At 43.8% G+C, this 13322-nt stretch overlaps 1 protein-coding gene across 1 annotated transcript in view; it reads right to left on the bottom strand.

Moving 5' to 3' along the window:
* Positions 1-13322, bottom strand: part of LOC124589517 (importin-5) — a 169004-nt gene that overhangs the window by 132365 nt on the left and 23317 nt on the right. The window lies entirely within an intron of this gene.

A 13322-nucleotide genomic window follows, 5' to 3' on the forward strand; every position in this document is an offset into this window, starting at 1 on the left:
AAAATCTGCAAACCACTCTGAAGTGCATGATAGAGGGTATGTCCCATGGTACCAGTTATTAGAGCTTTCTCCCACTCCATTCACATATGGATTGTGGGTAGAACTGAGTCCTCAAATGCCTCAGTGTGTGCTACAATTAATCTAACCTTGTCTTTGCGATCCCTATAGGGGCAATGTATAAGGGGTTGTAATTTATTCCTAGATTCATCACTTTCAGCTGGTTCTAAAAACTTACATAAGGTTTCATGGGTTAGAATGTGTTATCTTCATGTAGCTGACTCCTCCCTTGCGTCTAAGAAACCCGCAAACACTTGTTGTTGCCTTCTTTGTATACCTTCAATATCCCTGTTAGTCCGATTTGGTGGGTTGGTTGGTTAAAGGGATGAAATTACTAGGTCATCAGTCCCTTTGTCCTCGAACTGACAGGTCAATATGACTGTAGATCAGAAAGGCTACCATGCAAAACCCAGGGGAACAGAACCCCGAGCTCTACTGATGTCAGTGAAGCTAAAGTAAGGGACACAACAATAGAGAGACAGAGAAAGAAAGGTAAGCAAGGTGCCCCATCGAGGGGCAGCCGGAAGCCCCTGAAGGCAAGTGCAAAGAGGGGACATACATCTCCCAGCCCCTGCCACTTACCAAAGGTGTTCTACTCTCAGTTCGCCTTGGAAAGACTAGCAGCAGAAAGAGCAGGTAGGGTGAGGACCAGGCTGGATCATGGACCACCTAGCCCAGACACCTGCAGCCCAGTCTGAGCGGCAAAGGCAACAGTGTTTTCACCAACCCCTCAATGGGCCAATATGGTTAAGCAGCCCTCCCTTCAAGGGACTGGAGGTCTGTTTCCGGAACACCAATCTCAGGAGTGTGTTTACTGGCAGCCAGTTTGGTCAAGCTATCAGCTAGTTCAGTCTCCTGGATATATGCTATTCATGGAGAAAAATTGGCGGCGGAGGGCCTCAGGATGAGCTGAGTCATTTGGACCTTGTGACAGGTCAAGACGAAACTGTGGCCATGGGACACACCACAGAGGTGTACAAGAGTGGGTCCAGAGGAGAGGAGGAAGAGTAAACCTCTGGAGTTCAGAGAGGATGGACTGGATGCAAATTGCAATCATAATCCCTGATCGGGACCCCTATTGCGGATGATGGATTACAATGTTCAGAAAGAGGAGACAGTACTGACAAGCTGCTGTTGGCGTTTGATCCACAATGGAGGGATCCCAGCCTCCACAAGTAAGCTGTTCACAGGACACATTCAAATGGTTCCTGTTCTAGGTCGAACCCTGAAGCAGATCCAGAATCCACAACACTAAGTGATGCTGAACAATATGTCAGACCTCATAATTGAGGCGGGATTGTATCAGGGCTTTGTAAAGCTGCAGAAGGGTAGTGCGATCTGTACTCAACCTGATGTTACTTAGGCAGCAATGTGTATTAAGGTGCAGTCAGCACTTTACCTCAAGCTGGTGAAGAAGGGGAATCATTGTCCACAGAATCTAAGACTAGTCCGAAAAAGCAATAGTTCTCCACAACATTAAGTAGTTGGTCGTCGTGGTACAGTTCTGGTTGTGGGTGAATGGTATGACATCAACAGAAGTAAATGACATGAGTCTTGGCGGTTAAAAATTAAAAGCCAAGGGTGATAGACCATATCTGCACCTTTCGTATGGCGTCTTGTAGTTAATGTCCAGCGACACCCACCCTAGAGGAGCAACAGTAGAGGCAAAAGTCATCAGCAGACAAGAAAGGTGATACTGACAACACCTCAAGTGCTGCTAGACCATTGACAGCTACCGGAGGGAGAGGGGTACTCAATACAGAGCCCTGCGGGACCCCATTCTCTTGGATTTGGAGGTACTGTGCGAAGCACCAACTCGAATCCTAAACATACGGTGTGCCAGGCACTTCTGGATAAAAATCTAGAGTGAACCGTAGGGACCCCACTTACATATGGTAGCAAGAATGTAGTGTCGCCATGTGGTGTCATAAGCCTTTTGCAGGTTGAAGAAGACAGCTATAAGGTGTTTACGTCCATGCAAAAGCTGTTAGGATGCAGACTCCAGCTAAACTGAATTATCAGTAGTGGAATGTCCTTGGCAGATACCATCCTGGGGCAGAACCAGAAGACCCTGAGACTCAAGCAGCCAAGATAGCCGCCAGCTCACCATGTGTTCACGCAACTTACAGAGAACGTTGGTGAGACTTATTGGCCGATAACTGTCCATCTCTTGAGGGTGCTTACCCAGTTTTAGTGCTGGCACAATGATGCTTTCTCACCATTGTGATGAAAACTCACCCTCATTCCATATGTGGTTAATGATGGCAAGAGCATGACACAATCCACTGGTAGTTGCTTGATCATTTGGCTGTGGATACGGTCTGGGCCTGGAGCTGTATAAGGACAGTGGGCTAGGATACTGATGAATTCCCACACACTAAATGGAGCATTATATGGCTCCAGATGGCACTGCCGTTTTGGGACATGAAAGGCAGGTTAATAATTCTTAGAAGCCGAGGCTTGAGCATAGTGCAGAGCAAAATGTTCAGCACCAGCATCTGGGTCAAAGTAGACAGTGCCACTCAAGGTAAAGTACCATGTACACCTGCAGGTGTCCGGTATTCTTAGACATCTGATCTTAGCCCAAACCTGAGGATGAATAGTACATGGTACGATGGTTGAAACATACTGTTTCCGCTTCTGACTTCTGATTAGGTGCTGGACCTGGGCACAGAGCCACTTAAAGGAAATGAGGTGCAATATCTATGGGTGCCACTTTTGGTGTTGGAGAGCCCACCTACAATCCCAAATAGCCTTTGCGATTTCCGAGAACCACCAAGGTACTGTCCATTGGGACAGGCCTGAGGAACAGGGAATCGCTAAATCAGGTGCTGAAAGAATGGCTGTAATCGTATTCTGGACTGCCTCATTGATATCGTCAACTTGGGGGGGGGGGGGGGGGGGAGCCAAAGTCGACAGCAGAGGCAAAACATCCCAGTCAGTGCTGTTGAGAGCCCATCTGGGCAGGCATCCAGGGGAGTGACACCAAGGGAGGGACAAGATCAGGAAGTGGTCAATACCACACAGGTCATCATGGAGCCTCCAGTAGATGGATTGGAAAAGACAAGGGCTGCAAATGGAAAAGTCAATGGCCGAGAAGTTTCCATGTGCAACACAGAAGTACGTGTGAGTACCAATACTCAAGGTGGTAAGGTCAAGTTACGACAGTAAATTTTTGAGGTCTTTACTGTTGTCAGTGACCATGGTTCCACCCCACAAAGGGTTATGGGCACTGAAATCACTGAAGATTAGGAAAGGTGGAGGGGAGCTGAGAAACCAATGCAAACAGTACCATCTGAGACACTTCACCATCAGAAGGGAGGTAAACACTGTTGATGGTGATAACCTGAAATACACTTACCCAAACAGCCACAGCCTCCAAAGGTGTATTGAGAAGCACAAGTTTACTATGTAGACTGTCTTGAACACAGATGGGCGGTGAGAGAGCCGTGGCTCCAAATCCACCTGCATGAATGTGGGCAGAGCTGAGAGCAGCTGACCTCTATCTGATAGTTTGTACTGTAAAGACCAGATGGCTATGTGCATCCAAGGCGTAAGCATAGCCATTGCAATGTACCTGACTGAGTATATTGTGTTATGGTACAGTGTGTGGTGTATTTGAAACGGCTAATCAAAGCTATGCAGTAAAGCAGCATTCTATTTTATAGCTCAACTCTAGTTGGGGTGTGATTACTTGTTCACTGAAAGTGAAGGAGGAGCATAATGTTTGATGTATGGTAAAATATTAGCCATAAAAAAGTACATGAAAATTGTCACTAAAGAACACATCACTTGGAAGTGTACAAGTTGAAATATGACAATCTTCTTAATAATCTATGCAAGGAAGGAACTAAAGTAGATGTATGTATTATACTGTTCTACCTACATACAATATAAATTACGGTGCATAATAAACAAAATTTTCCTTTGAAACGACAAATTCGTTAATTTCTTACAAAGGAATGTGATGCCACCTCTTCCGAAGTGGCTGTTCATGCTAGTTACAGAATAGCTTTGGTGATCGCCCATCCTTCAAGACCATTTTGTGATGGTGAATTTGTGAAGCAGATTTTGGAAGTTGTAGGAGACACACTGTGTCCACAATTATTGTATTATTTTGGGAGTTTGAGTCTGCCGTGGCACACTATAACTAGTCGTATCAAATGTTTGTCGAGTGATATCTTGGAACAATTAATGGAGGTCATTTCGAATGTCTTGTTGTTTTAACCACTGCATTAGATGAGAGAACCAACTTAGTGGGCACAGCCCAGCTGGCAATATTTATTAGAGGTGTTTATACAAACTTGGTGGTAAGGGAGGAACTCCTTGATTATGTCCTCTCAAATAAAACAATGACAGGTGATGACATATCGCAGTGCATGGAAGATGTATTTGCTAGGTTTGGTCTACTGTGGGAACAGCTCGTCTCAGTTGCCACTGGTGGAGAACCCTGCATGGTCGGACGTAGAGCAGGGCTTGCCGGTCATCTGAGAAGCAAACTAGTGCAACACAGAGAGGTTCATACCTGTGCATTGTTTGACTCATTAACAAAACATGTGCGCAAAAAAGTCACAATGGCAAATGTAATGACCACAGTAATGAGAACAGTTAATTTTTCTAAGATTCATGGACTGAATCACAGACAATTTAAAGCACTACTGAAGAATACAGAGTGCGAATTTGATTATATTCTGTACTTTTGTTATGTTCTTTGGCTCAGTAGGGGTAACACGTTGAATTGATTTTTTGATTTGTTGTATGAAATAGTTTTATTCATGGAAATGAAGGTGCATCCCACCCACGAGTTCACTAATCCTAAATGAATTAACGAGTTAGCATTTCCCACCGACATCACATCCCAAATGAAAAAAATTAAGTTGCAGGGAAGCAACACACTTAACATTCATTTTGCAGACAGTATTACGGCATTTGGGAAATTGCGAGAAGGAGGTGAAAGAGCAGTTAGATGTATGGGAGGCAACGGCAGCACAATATGGAATGCATTTCTCTGCAAAGAAAAGTGAAATAATTGTCACAACAAGGAAGAAGAATAGGCCAAATGTGGATATAACTTGTGGAGGGGAAAAACTACAAGTGGTAGAGAACTTCAAGTACCTGGGAAGCATGATTGAAAGTAAGGGGGGAAACGCAATGGAAATAAATGAAAGGTGCAGAAAAGCAGGGCATTTCTACAAATGCATTAGGGGGCTTATTTGGAGCAAGGAGGTGCCACAGAAATCCAAGGGAATTATATACCGAACCTACTTTGTCCCCATATTGGCATACGGAAGTGAGACATGGGTAATGCACAAAAGCGACAAAAGTAGAATACAGGCTAGTGAAATGAAGTTCCAGAGGAGCAGGTTGAGTGTAACAAGACATGACAGATTGCGAAATGTGTATGTGAGGGAAAGACTAAAGGAGGAACCAGTACAGGACAGGATAGAAAAATCAAGACTGCAGTGGTATGGACACATGAAGAGAATGGATGAGGGAAGAATTCCAAAGAGGATGTTTGATCTGCAACTGGAGGGGAAGAGGCCCAGAGGAAGACCAAGAGATAGATGGGTGAAGGGAGTGAAGGAATGTGTGACGAGAAGCGGAGAGAACTGGACGAAGGTGGAAGAGGGGGAATGGCGGAAAGACAGAACACGATGGAGAGGCTTGTGTTCCCGACAGACCCAGCCAGTGGCTGGAAACTGTCCAAGATGATGATGATGATGATGATGATGATGATGATGATGATGATGATTACGGCATTCGAGCAAATGTTGGAGCTTTGGCAGCGTCAGATGTTGAAAGGTGAGTTAGCCCATTTTCCCAAATTGTCAATGCCAAAATCTAGTTTAACTCAAGATAAGTTGCAGACATTTTCGGGTACTTTTGCAAGTAATTGTGAATTGAAGGCTAAATATGAATAACAAACAAGGCTATCACTTTTTTATGAACATTTTTTGCAAACATTTCCCCAAATATGCACAAAATGATTGCCAAACTGCTATCAATGTTCGGCTCAACATATCGTGTGTGAAAAACTGTTCTCTCTAATGAAGATAGATAAATCTCCATAAACAGCAACACTGATGAAGATCTCACTGCAGTTCTGTGAACCGCAAGTGGGCACCAAATGTAAGTCGTCTTCAGCGAAAAGAGACCCAAAACTCCACATCATCTGCTGAATGATGTTTCAGATATATAAGAACTCATAATCCTATATTTTATGTACAGTGAATTAAATTTTGTTCATTTATTTCAGTGCTTAACCCAGAGATAGTCTGTCATTCATTGGGTTTGCTGTACTCCAAATAAGCTTTTATGTTGGCCTACTGTATTTTCATGACTACAGGTAGAAGCTAAAGGAATGGCTTTGCTGTACTCTAAATAAGCTTTTATGTAGGCCTACTGTATTCTCATGACTATAGGTAGAAGCCAAAGGAGTATTTAGTTGCCACATGTCTAAATACGTTTGTTTCCTACGCATAATCTAATGAAGGAATATAATTGACATATTTATTCAGCATATCATGATATAATGCACTAAATAGAATGAGACATTAGATACCACATCAATGCCTCAAGTTTACATCTGGTATGATATGCAGCCCTTCTCCAGTTGTTACAACAAGCTGAGCAAGAAGCTACAAGGTTAACCTCCACCTGAGTACAAACTCTGCTCTTTCTCCTGACCACACTGGAGCGCTGCTCATTGATCCGATTTGTGCTCACCTCTGGTCTACAACATATGTGCAACCTCTACCTGACACCATTATAGGCAGCACGATTCTTATTTATCATACCCAGTATCCAGGAAGGGCTGGGGTCTACTTTGCTGCTAAATGGCAATGCAGAAGGCAAGTGAAGTGCTTAAAAATGTAGCTCAGTCAGGTGGTGGGAAAAACCACTACAATTTCACTGGGGAACAATGATGTCGATGTACAGTGAGGCTATGAAGGGACCAAGGGGGCAGCTTTTGGCTTAGGGTCACCAGCTGCCACTGGTTGAGGGGTTACAGCACCAATATACACAAGTTCTGTTATGTGCTGTGAATCAGAGGCTAAGGGGTCATCGGAACCTCTGCCTCAGCCACAGTAGAGGAACAGGTGGGATCTGGTGGTGTAAGGACCACAGGAACGTCCTCTTCCTTGGAGGACTCTCTTGTCTTTCCTTCTTCATTTTGATGACCGAGAGCTTCTCTGGATCATCATCATCATCATCATCATCATCATCATCATCATTTAAGACTGATTATGCCTTTCAGCATCCAGTCTGGAGCTTAGTCCACCTTATAAAATTCCTCCATGATCCCCTATTCAGTGCTAACATTAGTGCCTCTTCTGATGTTAAGCCTATTACTTCAAAATCATTCTTAACCGAATCCAGGTACCTTCTCCTTGGTCTGTCCTTCACTCTAACAACTACATCACTGAGTGTGTCATAAAAACTATCCAGTTTATCTTGATCTGTCCCTTCACAATGCGAATATATTGACACAATCCTAATTTTCTTGCTAGACATTGTCAAATCTATCCACATCAGTCGTTCGTTTACTTACCTTATTGCAACTACACTGGGTTCCATTTCTTTCCTAATGTAAAGCCCTACACCCCATTGTGCTATTCCTGCTTTGACTCCTGACAGGTAGACCTTGTATTCTCCCACTTCCTCTTCTTTCTCACCCCTTACCCGAATGTCACTAACAGCTAAATCGTCCAACCCCATCTTACTTGCAGCCTCTGCCAGCTCTACCTTCTTCCCAGAGTAGCCCCCATTGATATTAAAACATCTACATCTACATTTATACTCCGCAAGCCACCCAATGGTGTGTGGCGGAGTGCACTTTACGTGCCACTGTCACTACCTCCCTTTTCTGTTCCACTCGCATATGGTTCGCGGGAAGAACGACTGCCGGAAAACCTCCGTGCGCACTCGAATCTCTCTAATGTTTACATTCGTGATCTCCTCGGGAGGTATAAGTAGGGGGAAGCAATATATTCGATACCTCATCCAGAAACGCACCCTCTCGAAACCTGGACAGCAAGCTACACCGCGATGCAGAGCGCTTCTCTTGCACAGTCTGCCACTTGAGTTTGCTAAACATCTCCGTAACGCTATCACGCTTATCAAATAACCCTGTGACGAAACGCGCCACTCTTCTTTGGATCTTCTCTATCTCCTCCGTCAACCCGCTCTGGTATGGATCCCACACTGATGAGCAATACTCAAGTATAGGTCGAACAAGGGTTTTGTAAGCCACCTCCTTTGTTGATAGAATACATTTTCTAAGGCCTCTCCCAATGAATCTCAACCTGGCACCTGCCTTAACAACAATTAATTTTATTGTATATGATAATTCCACTTCAAATCGTTCCACACGCATACTCTCAGATATTTTACAGAAGTAACTGCTACCAGTGTTTGTTCCGCTATCATACAATAAAGGATCCTCCTTTCTATGTATTCGCAATACATTACATTTGTCTATGTTAAGGGTCAGTTGCCACTCCCTGCACCAAGTACCTATCCGCTGCAGATCTTCCTGCATTTTGCTACAATTTTCTAATGCTGCAACTTCTCTGTATAGTACAGCATCATCCGTGAAAAGCCGCATGGAACTTCCGGCACTATCTACTAGGTCATTTATATATATTGTGAAAAGCAATGGTCCCATAACACTCCCCTGTGGCACGCCAGAGGTTACTTTAACGTCTGTTGAAGTCTCTCCATTGAGAACAACATGCTGTGTTCTGTTTGCTAAAAAAACTCTTCAATCCAGCCACACAGCTGGTCTGATATTCCGTAGGCTCTTACTTTGTTTATCAGGCGACAGTGGGCAACTGTATCGAACGCCTTCCGGAAGTCAAGGAAAATAGCATCTACCTGGGAGCCTGTATCTAATATTTTCTGGATCTCATAAACAAATAAAGTGAGTTGGATCTTACACGATCGCTGTTTCCGGAATCCATGTTGATTCCTACAGAGTAGATTCTGGGTTTCCAGAAACGACATGATACGCGAGCAAAAAACACGTTCTAAAATTCCACAACAGATCGACGTCAGAGATATAGGTCTATAGATTTTCGCATCTGCTCGACGACCCTTCTTGAAGACTGGGACTAACTGTGCTCTTTTCCAATCATTTGGAACCTTCCCTTCCTCTAGAGACTTGCGGTACACGGCTGTTAGAAGGGCGGCAAGTTCTTTCGCATACTCTGTGTAGAATCGTATTGGTATCCCGCCAGGTCCAGTGGACTTTCCTCTGCTGAGTGATTCCAGTTGCTTTTATATTCCTTGGACACTAATTTCGATGTCAGCCATTTTTTGTTTGTGCGAGGATTTAGGGAAGGAACTGCAGTGCGGTCTTCCTCTGTGAAACAGCTTTGGAGAAAGGTGTTTAGTACTTCAGCTTTACGCGTGTCATCCTCTGTTTCAATGCCATCATCATCCCGTAGTGTCTGAATATGCTGTTTCGAGCCACTTACTGATTTAACGTAAGACCAGAACTTCCTAGGATTTTCTGTCAAGTCGGTACATAGAATTTTACTTTCGAATTCACTGAACGCTTCACGCATAGCCCTCCTTACGCTAACTTTGACATCGTTAGCTTCTGTTTGTCTGAGAGGTTTTGGCTGCGTGTTAATTTGCAGTGAAGCTCTCTTTGCTTTCGCAGTAGTTTCCTAACTTTGTTGTTGAACCACGGTGGGTTTTTCCCGTTTCACTCAGCACGTACCTGTCTACAACGTATTTTACGATTGCCTTGAGCTTTTTCCATAAACACTCAACATTGTCAGTGTTGGAACAGAAATTCTCATTTTGATCTGTTAGGTAGTCTGAAATCTGCTTTCTATTACTGTTGCTAAACAGATAACCCTTCCTCCCTTTTTTTATATTCCTATTTACTTCCATATTCAGGGATGCTGCAACGGCCTTATGATCACTGATTCCCTGTTCTGCGCTTACAGAGTCGAAAAGATCAGGTCTGTTTGTTATCAGTAGGTCTAAGATGTTATCTCCACGAGTCGGTTCTCTGTTTAATTAGTTAGTTGGTTAGTTGTTTTGGGGAAGGAGACCAGACATCGAGGTCATCGGTCTCATCGGATTAGGGAAGGATGGGGAAGGAAGTCGGCCGTGCCCTTTGAAAGGAACCATCCCGGCATTTGCCTGAAGCGATTTAGGGAAATCACGGAAAACCTAAATCAGGATGGCCGGACGCGGGATTGAACCGTCGTCCTCCCGAATGCGAGTCCAGTGTCGAACCACTGCGCCACCTCGCTCGGTCTCTGTTTAGTTGCTCGAGGTAATTTTCAGATAGTGCACTCAGTATAATGTCACTCGATGCTCTGTCCCTACCACCCGTCCTAAACATCCGAGTGTCTTAGTCTATATCTGGTAAATTGAAATATTCACCTAAGACTATAACATGCTGAGAAAATTTATGTGAAATGTATACCAGATTTTCTCTCAGTTGTTCTGCCACTAATGTTGTTGAGTCGGGAGGTCGGTAAAAGGAGCCAATTATTAACCTAGCTCGGTTGTTGAGTGTAACCTCCACCCACAATAATTCACAGGAACTATCCACTTCTACTTCACTACAGGATAAACTACTATTAACAGCGACAAACATGCCAACACCGGCTGCATGCAATCTATCCTTTCTTAACACCATCTGTGCCTTTCTAAAAATTTCGGCAGAATTTATCTCTGGCTTCAGCCAGCTTTCCGTACCTATAACGATTTCAGCTTCGGTGCTTTCTATCAGCGCTTTAAGTTCCGGTACTTTACCAATGCAGCTTCGACAGTTTACAATTACAATACCAATTGCTGCTTGGTCCCCGCATGTCCTGACTTTGCCCCGCATCCTTTGAGGCTGTTGCCCTTTCTGTACTCACCCGAGGCCATCTAACCTAAAAAAACCACCCAGTCCACACCACACAACCCCTGCTACCCGTGTAGCCGCCTGCTGCGTGTAGTGGACTCCTGACCTATCCAGCGGAAGCCGAAGCCCCACCACCCTATGGCGCAAACCGAGGAATCTGCAGCCCACACGGTCGCAGAACCGTCTCAGCCTCTGATTCAGACCCGCCACTCGGCTCTGTACCAAAGGTTCGCAGTTAGTCCTGTCAACGATGCTGCAGATGGTGAGCTCTGCCTTCATCCCGCTAGCGAGACTGGCAGTCTTCATCAAATCAGATAGCCGCCAGAAGCCAGAGAGGATTTCCTCTGATCCATAGCGACACACATCATTGGTGCTGACATGAGCGACCACCTGCAGATGGGTGCACCCTGTACCTTTCATGGCATCCGGAAGGACCCTTTCCATATCTGGAATGACTGCCCCCGGTATGCACACGGAGTGCACATTGGTTTTCTTCCCCTCTCTTGCTGCCATATCCCTAAGGGGCCCCATTAGGCGCCTGACGTTGGAGCTCCGAACTACCAGTAAGCCCACTCTCTACGACTGCCCGGATCTTTCAGACTGAGGGGCAACCTCTGGAACAGGACAAGCAGCCATGTCCGGCTGAAGATCAGTATCAGCCGGAGACAGAGCTCCCTATCTCATTACCATTCGTTTGCCGAGACTGTATCGAGACTCTCTTGGGGAGTCATAGTTACTGATATGTCACCCAGCTCGTTACAAGCGAGCTGTGCCCATCACGGGGCAGAGGATGCCATTTTGATCAAAACTGACCCACTTCTTATTTTGGAAATGGCTGCCAATTCCCCAAACTTGTCTTCTAAGTTCTCCAAAAAGAACAAGGGCTTTGTGGCCACACACACACACACACACACACACACACACACACACACACACACACACACACACACACACACACACACACACAGAGAGAGAGAGAGAGAGAGAGAGAGAGAGAGAGAGAGAGAGAGAGAGAGAGAGAGAGTTTACACCTGCAATTACCATAATTTCCATTTTTTATATTGATCTTTCCTGCCCACATGCCCACTATGTTTGTGTTACATTGACAACCATTACTACTCATGCCATAAACAACAATATCTCTACTCCTTGAAAATACATTAAAATGTACACCAATTCCATCACATTTCCACCCATACTGAGAATGAAAGACCTTCTCAGCTCAGCAAAACAGTTCAAGATACATAAATCTTATCCATAAAATTTGGCTACCGCAACGTACTGATTGAAGAAGGCAACCTAAACTCGTCAACCAACTCTGAAAACTTTAATCAATATGGCAGATAATTTGAGCTGATTATAAAGCAATTGCCCTCAGATTAACATAGAAAATGACCTCAGATCAAACCAAACTCTGAAATATGAATTGTATACACATTAATCTCAGATTATGTGGTCATCACATAGGATCATTTTTGACTGGTGAAAGTTTGTGGAACAGATCAACTTCAACTACAGTTGCTAGATCACAACCTAGAGGCGTTACAACACAATGCACTTGTTTTGCACAAATATGAGTTAAAAGGAGGAAATGAGGTGATTAATAACACAAAAAATGATAAGTAAATATATGAATATGCCACACTCCCTTCAGAGGTTAAACAAAATTTTAGGTCTGTAGGATTAGGTTATGAAGTTATTGGCTACGTGAGTAATGGCTGTAGATAACTGACCTCATAACAATTCTTACTAATGACTAAATGTGATGAGTTTAAGGTGTTTTATGAACACTTTGCTGCAGTGTAACAGACAGAAATTTGAGACATTTGCAGTGAAAAATTAAGTAGATTAAGCTCAACAGCAGCTAGTAATGACTGAACACCTCTTACAAAAATATTCTCTTGGCCTGAATATCAGTAACTATACAATTCATATTAATCTTTTGCATTGTCATTATAAGGGTTGAAAATTGAAATAAACTGAGGCTTCAGGTCTGCAACCAGCTTCTGCCAATTTTCTTTAACAAAAGGCCTGATAAAATTATTACTTCCAGTTATAAGCACATGTAATTTACAAGGATACGCACTGTAATAATAAAATTATACCGTCATGCATGAATACTTTCTTGTACTTTTCTTAATATTGTCATACCATGGTTTCAAACATTTCCCGTCACAATTTGACATATTCTATGAATCAAAGTCAACAGCAACATCTTTCCATATCATTCCTTTGTGGGCCATAGTAACTATCACTTTTATTTTGCCTTGTGTTGTCTACATAACGATTCAATATAATTTCCAGCAGCAAATCTTTTTCGGCTGGGGAGAAGTTTGAAGAGTGCACCTTTGTTAGCTTACTTTTCACCAGCTTTGTAACATGACACCCTTGA

Source organism: Schistocerca americana, chromosome 2 (genome assembly GCF_021461395.2).
Source record: "Schistocerca americana isolate TAMUIC-IGC-003095 chromosome 2, iqSchAmer2.1, whole genome shotgun sequence".
NCBI lineage: Eukaryota > Metazoa > Arthropoda > Insecta > Orthoptera > Acrididae > Schistocerca > Schistocerca americana.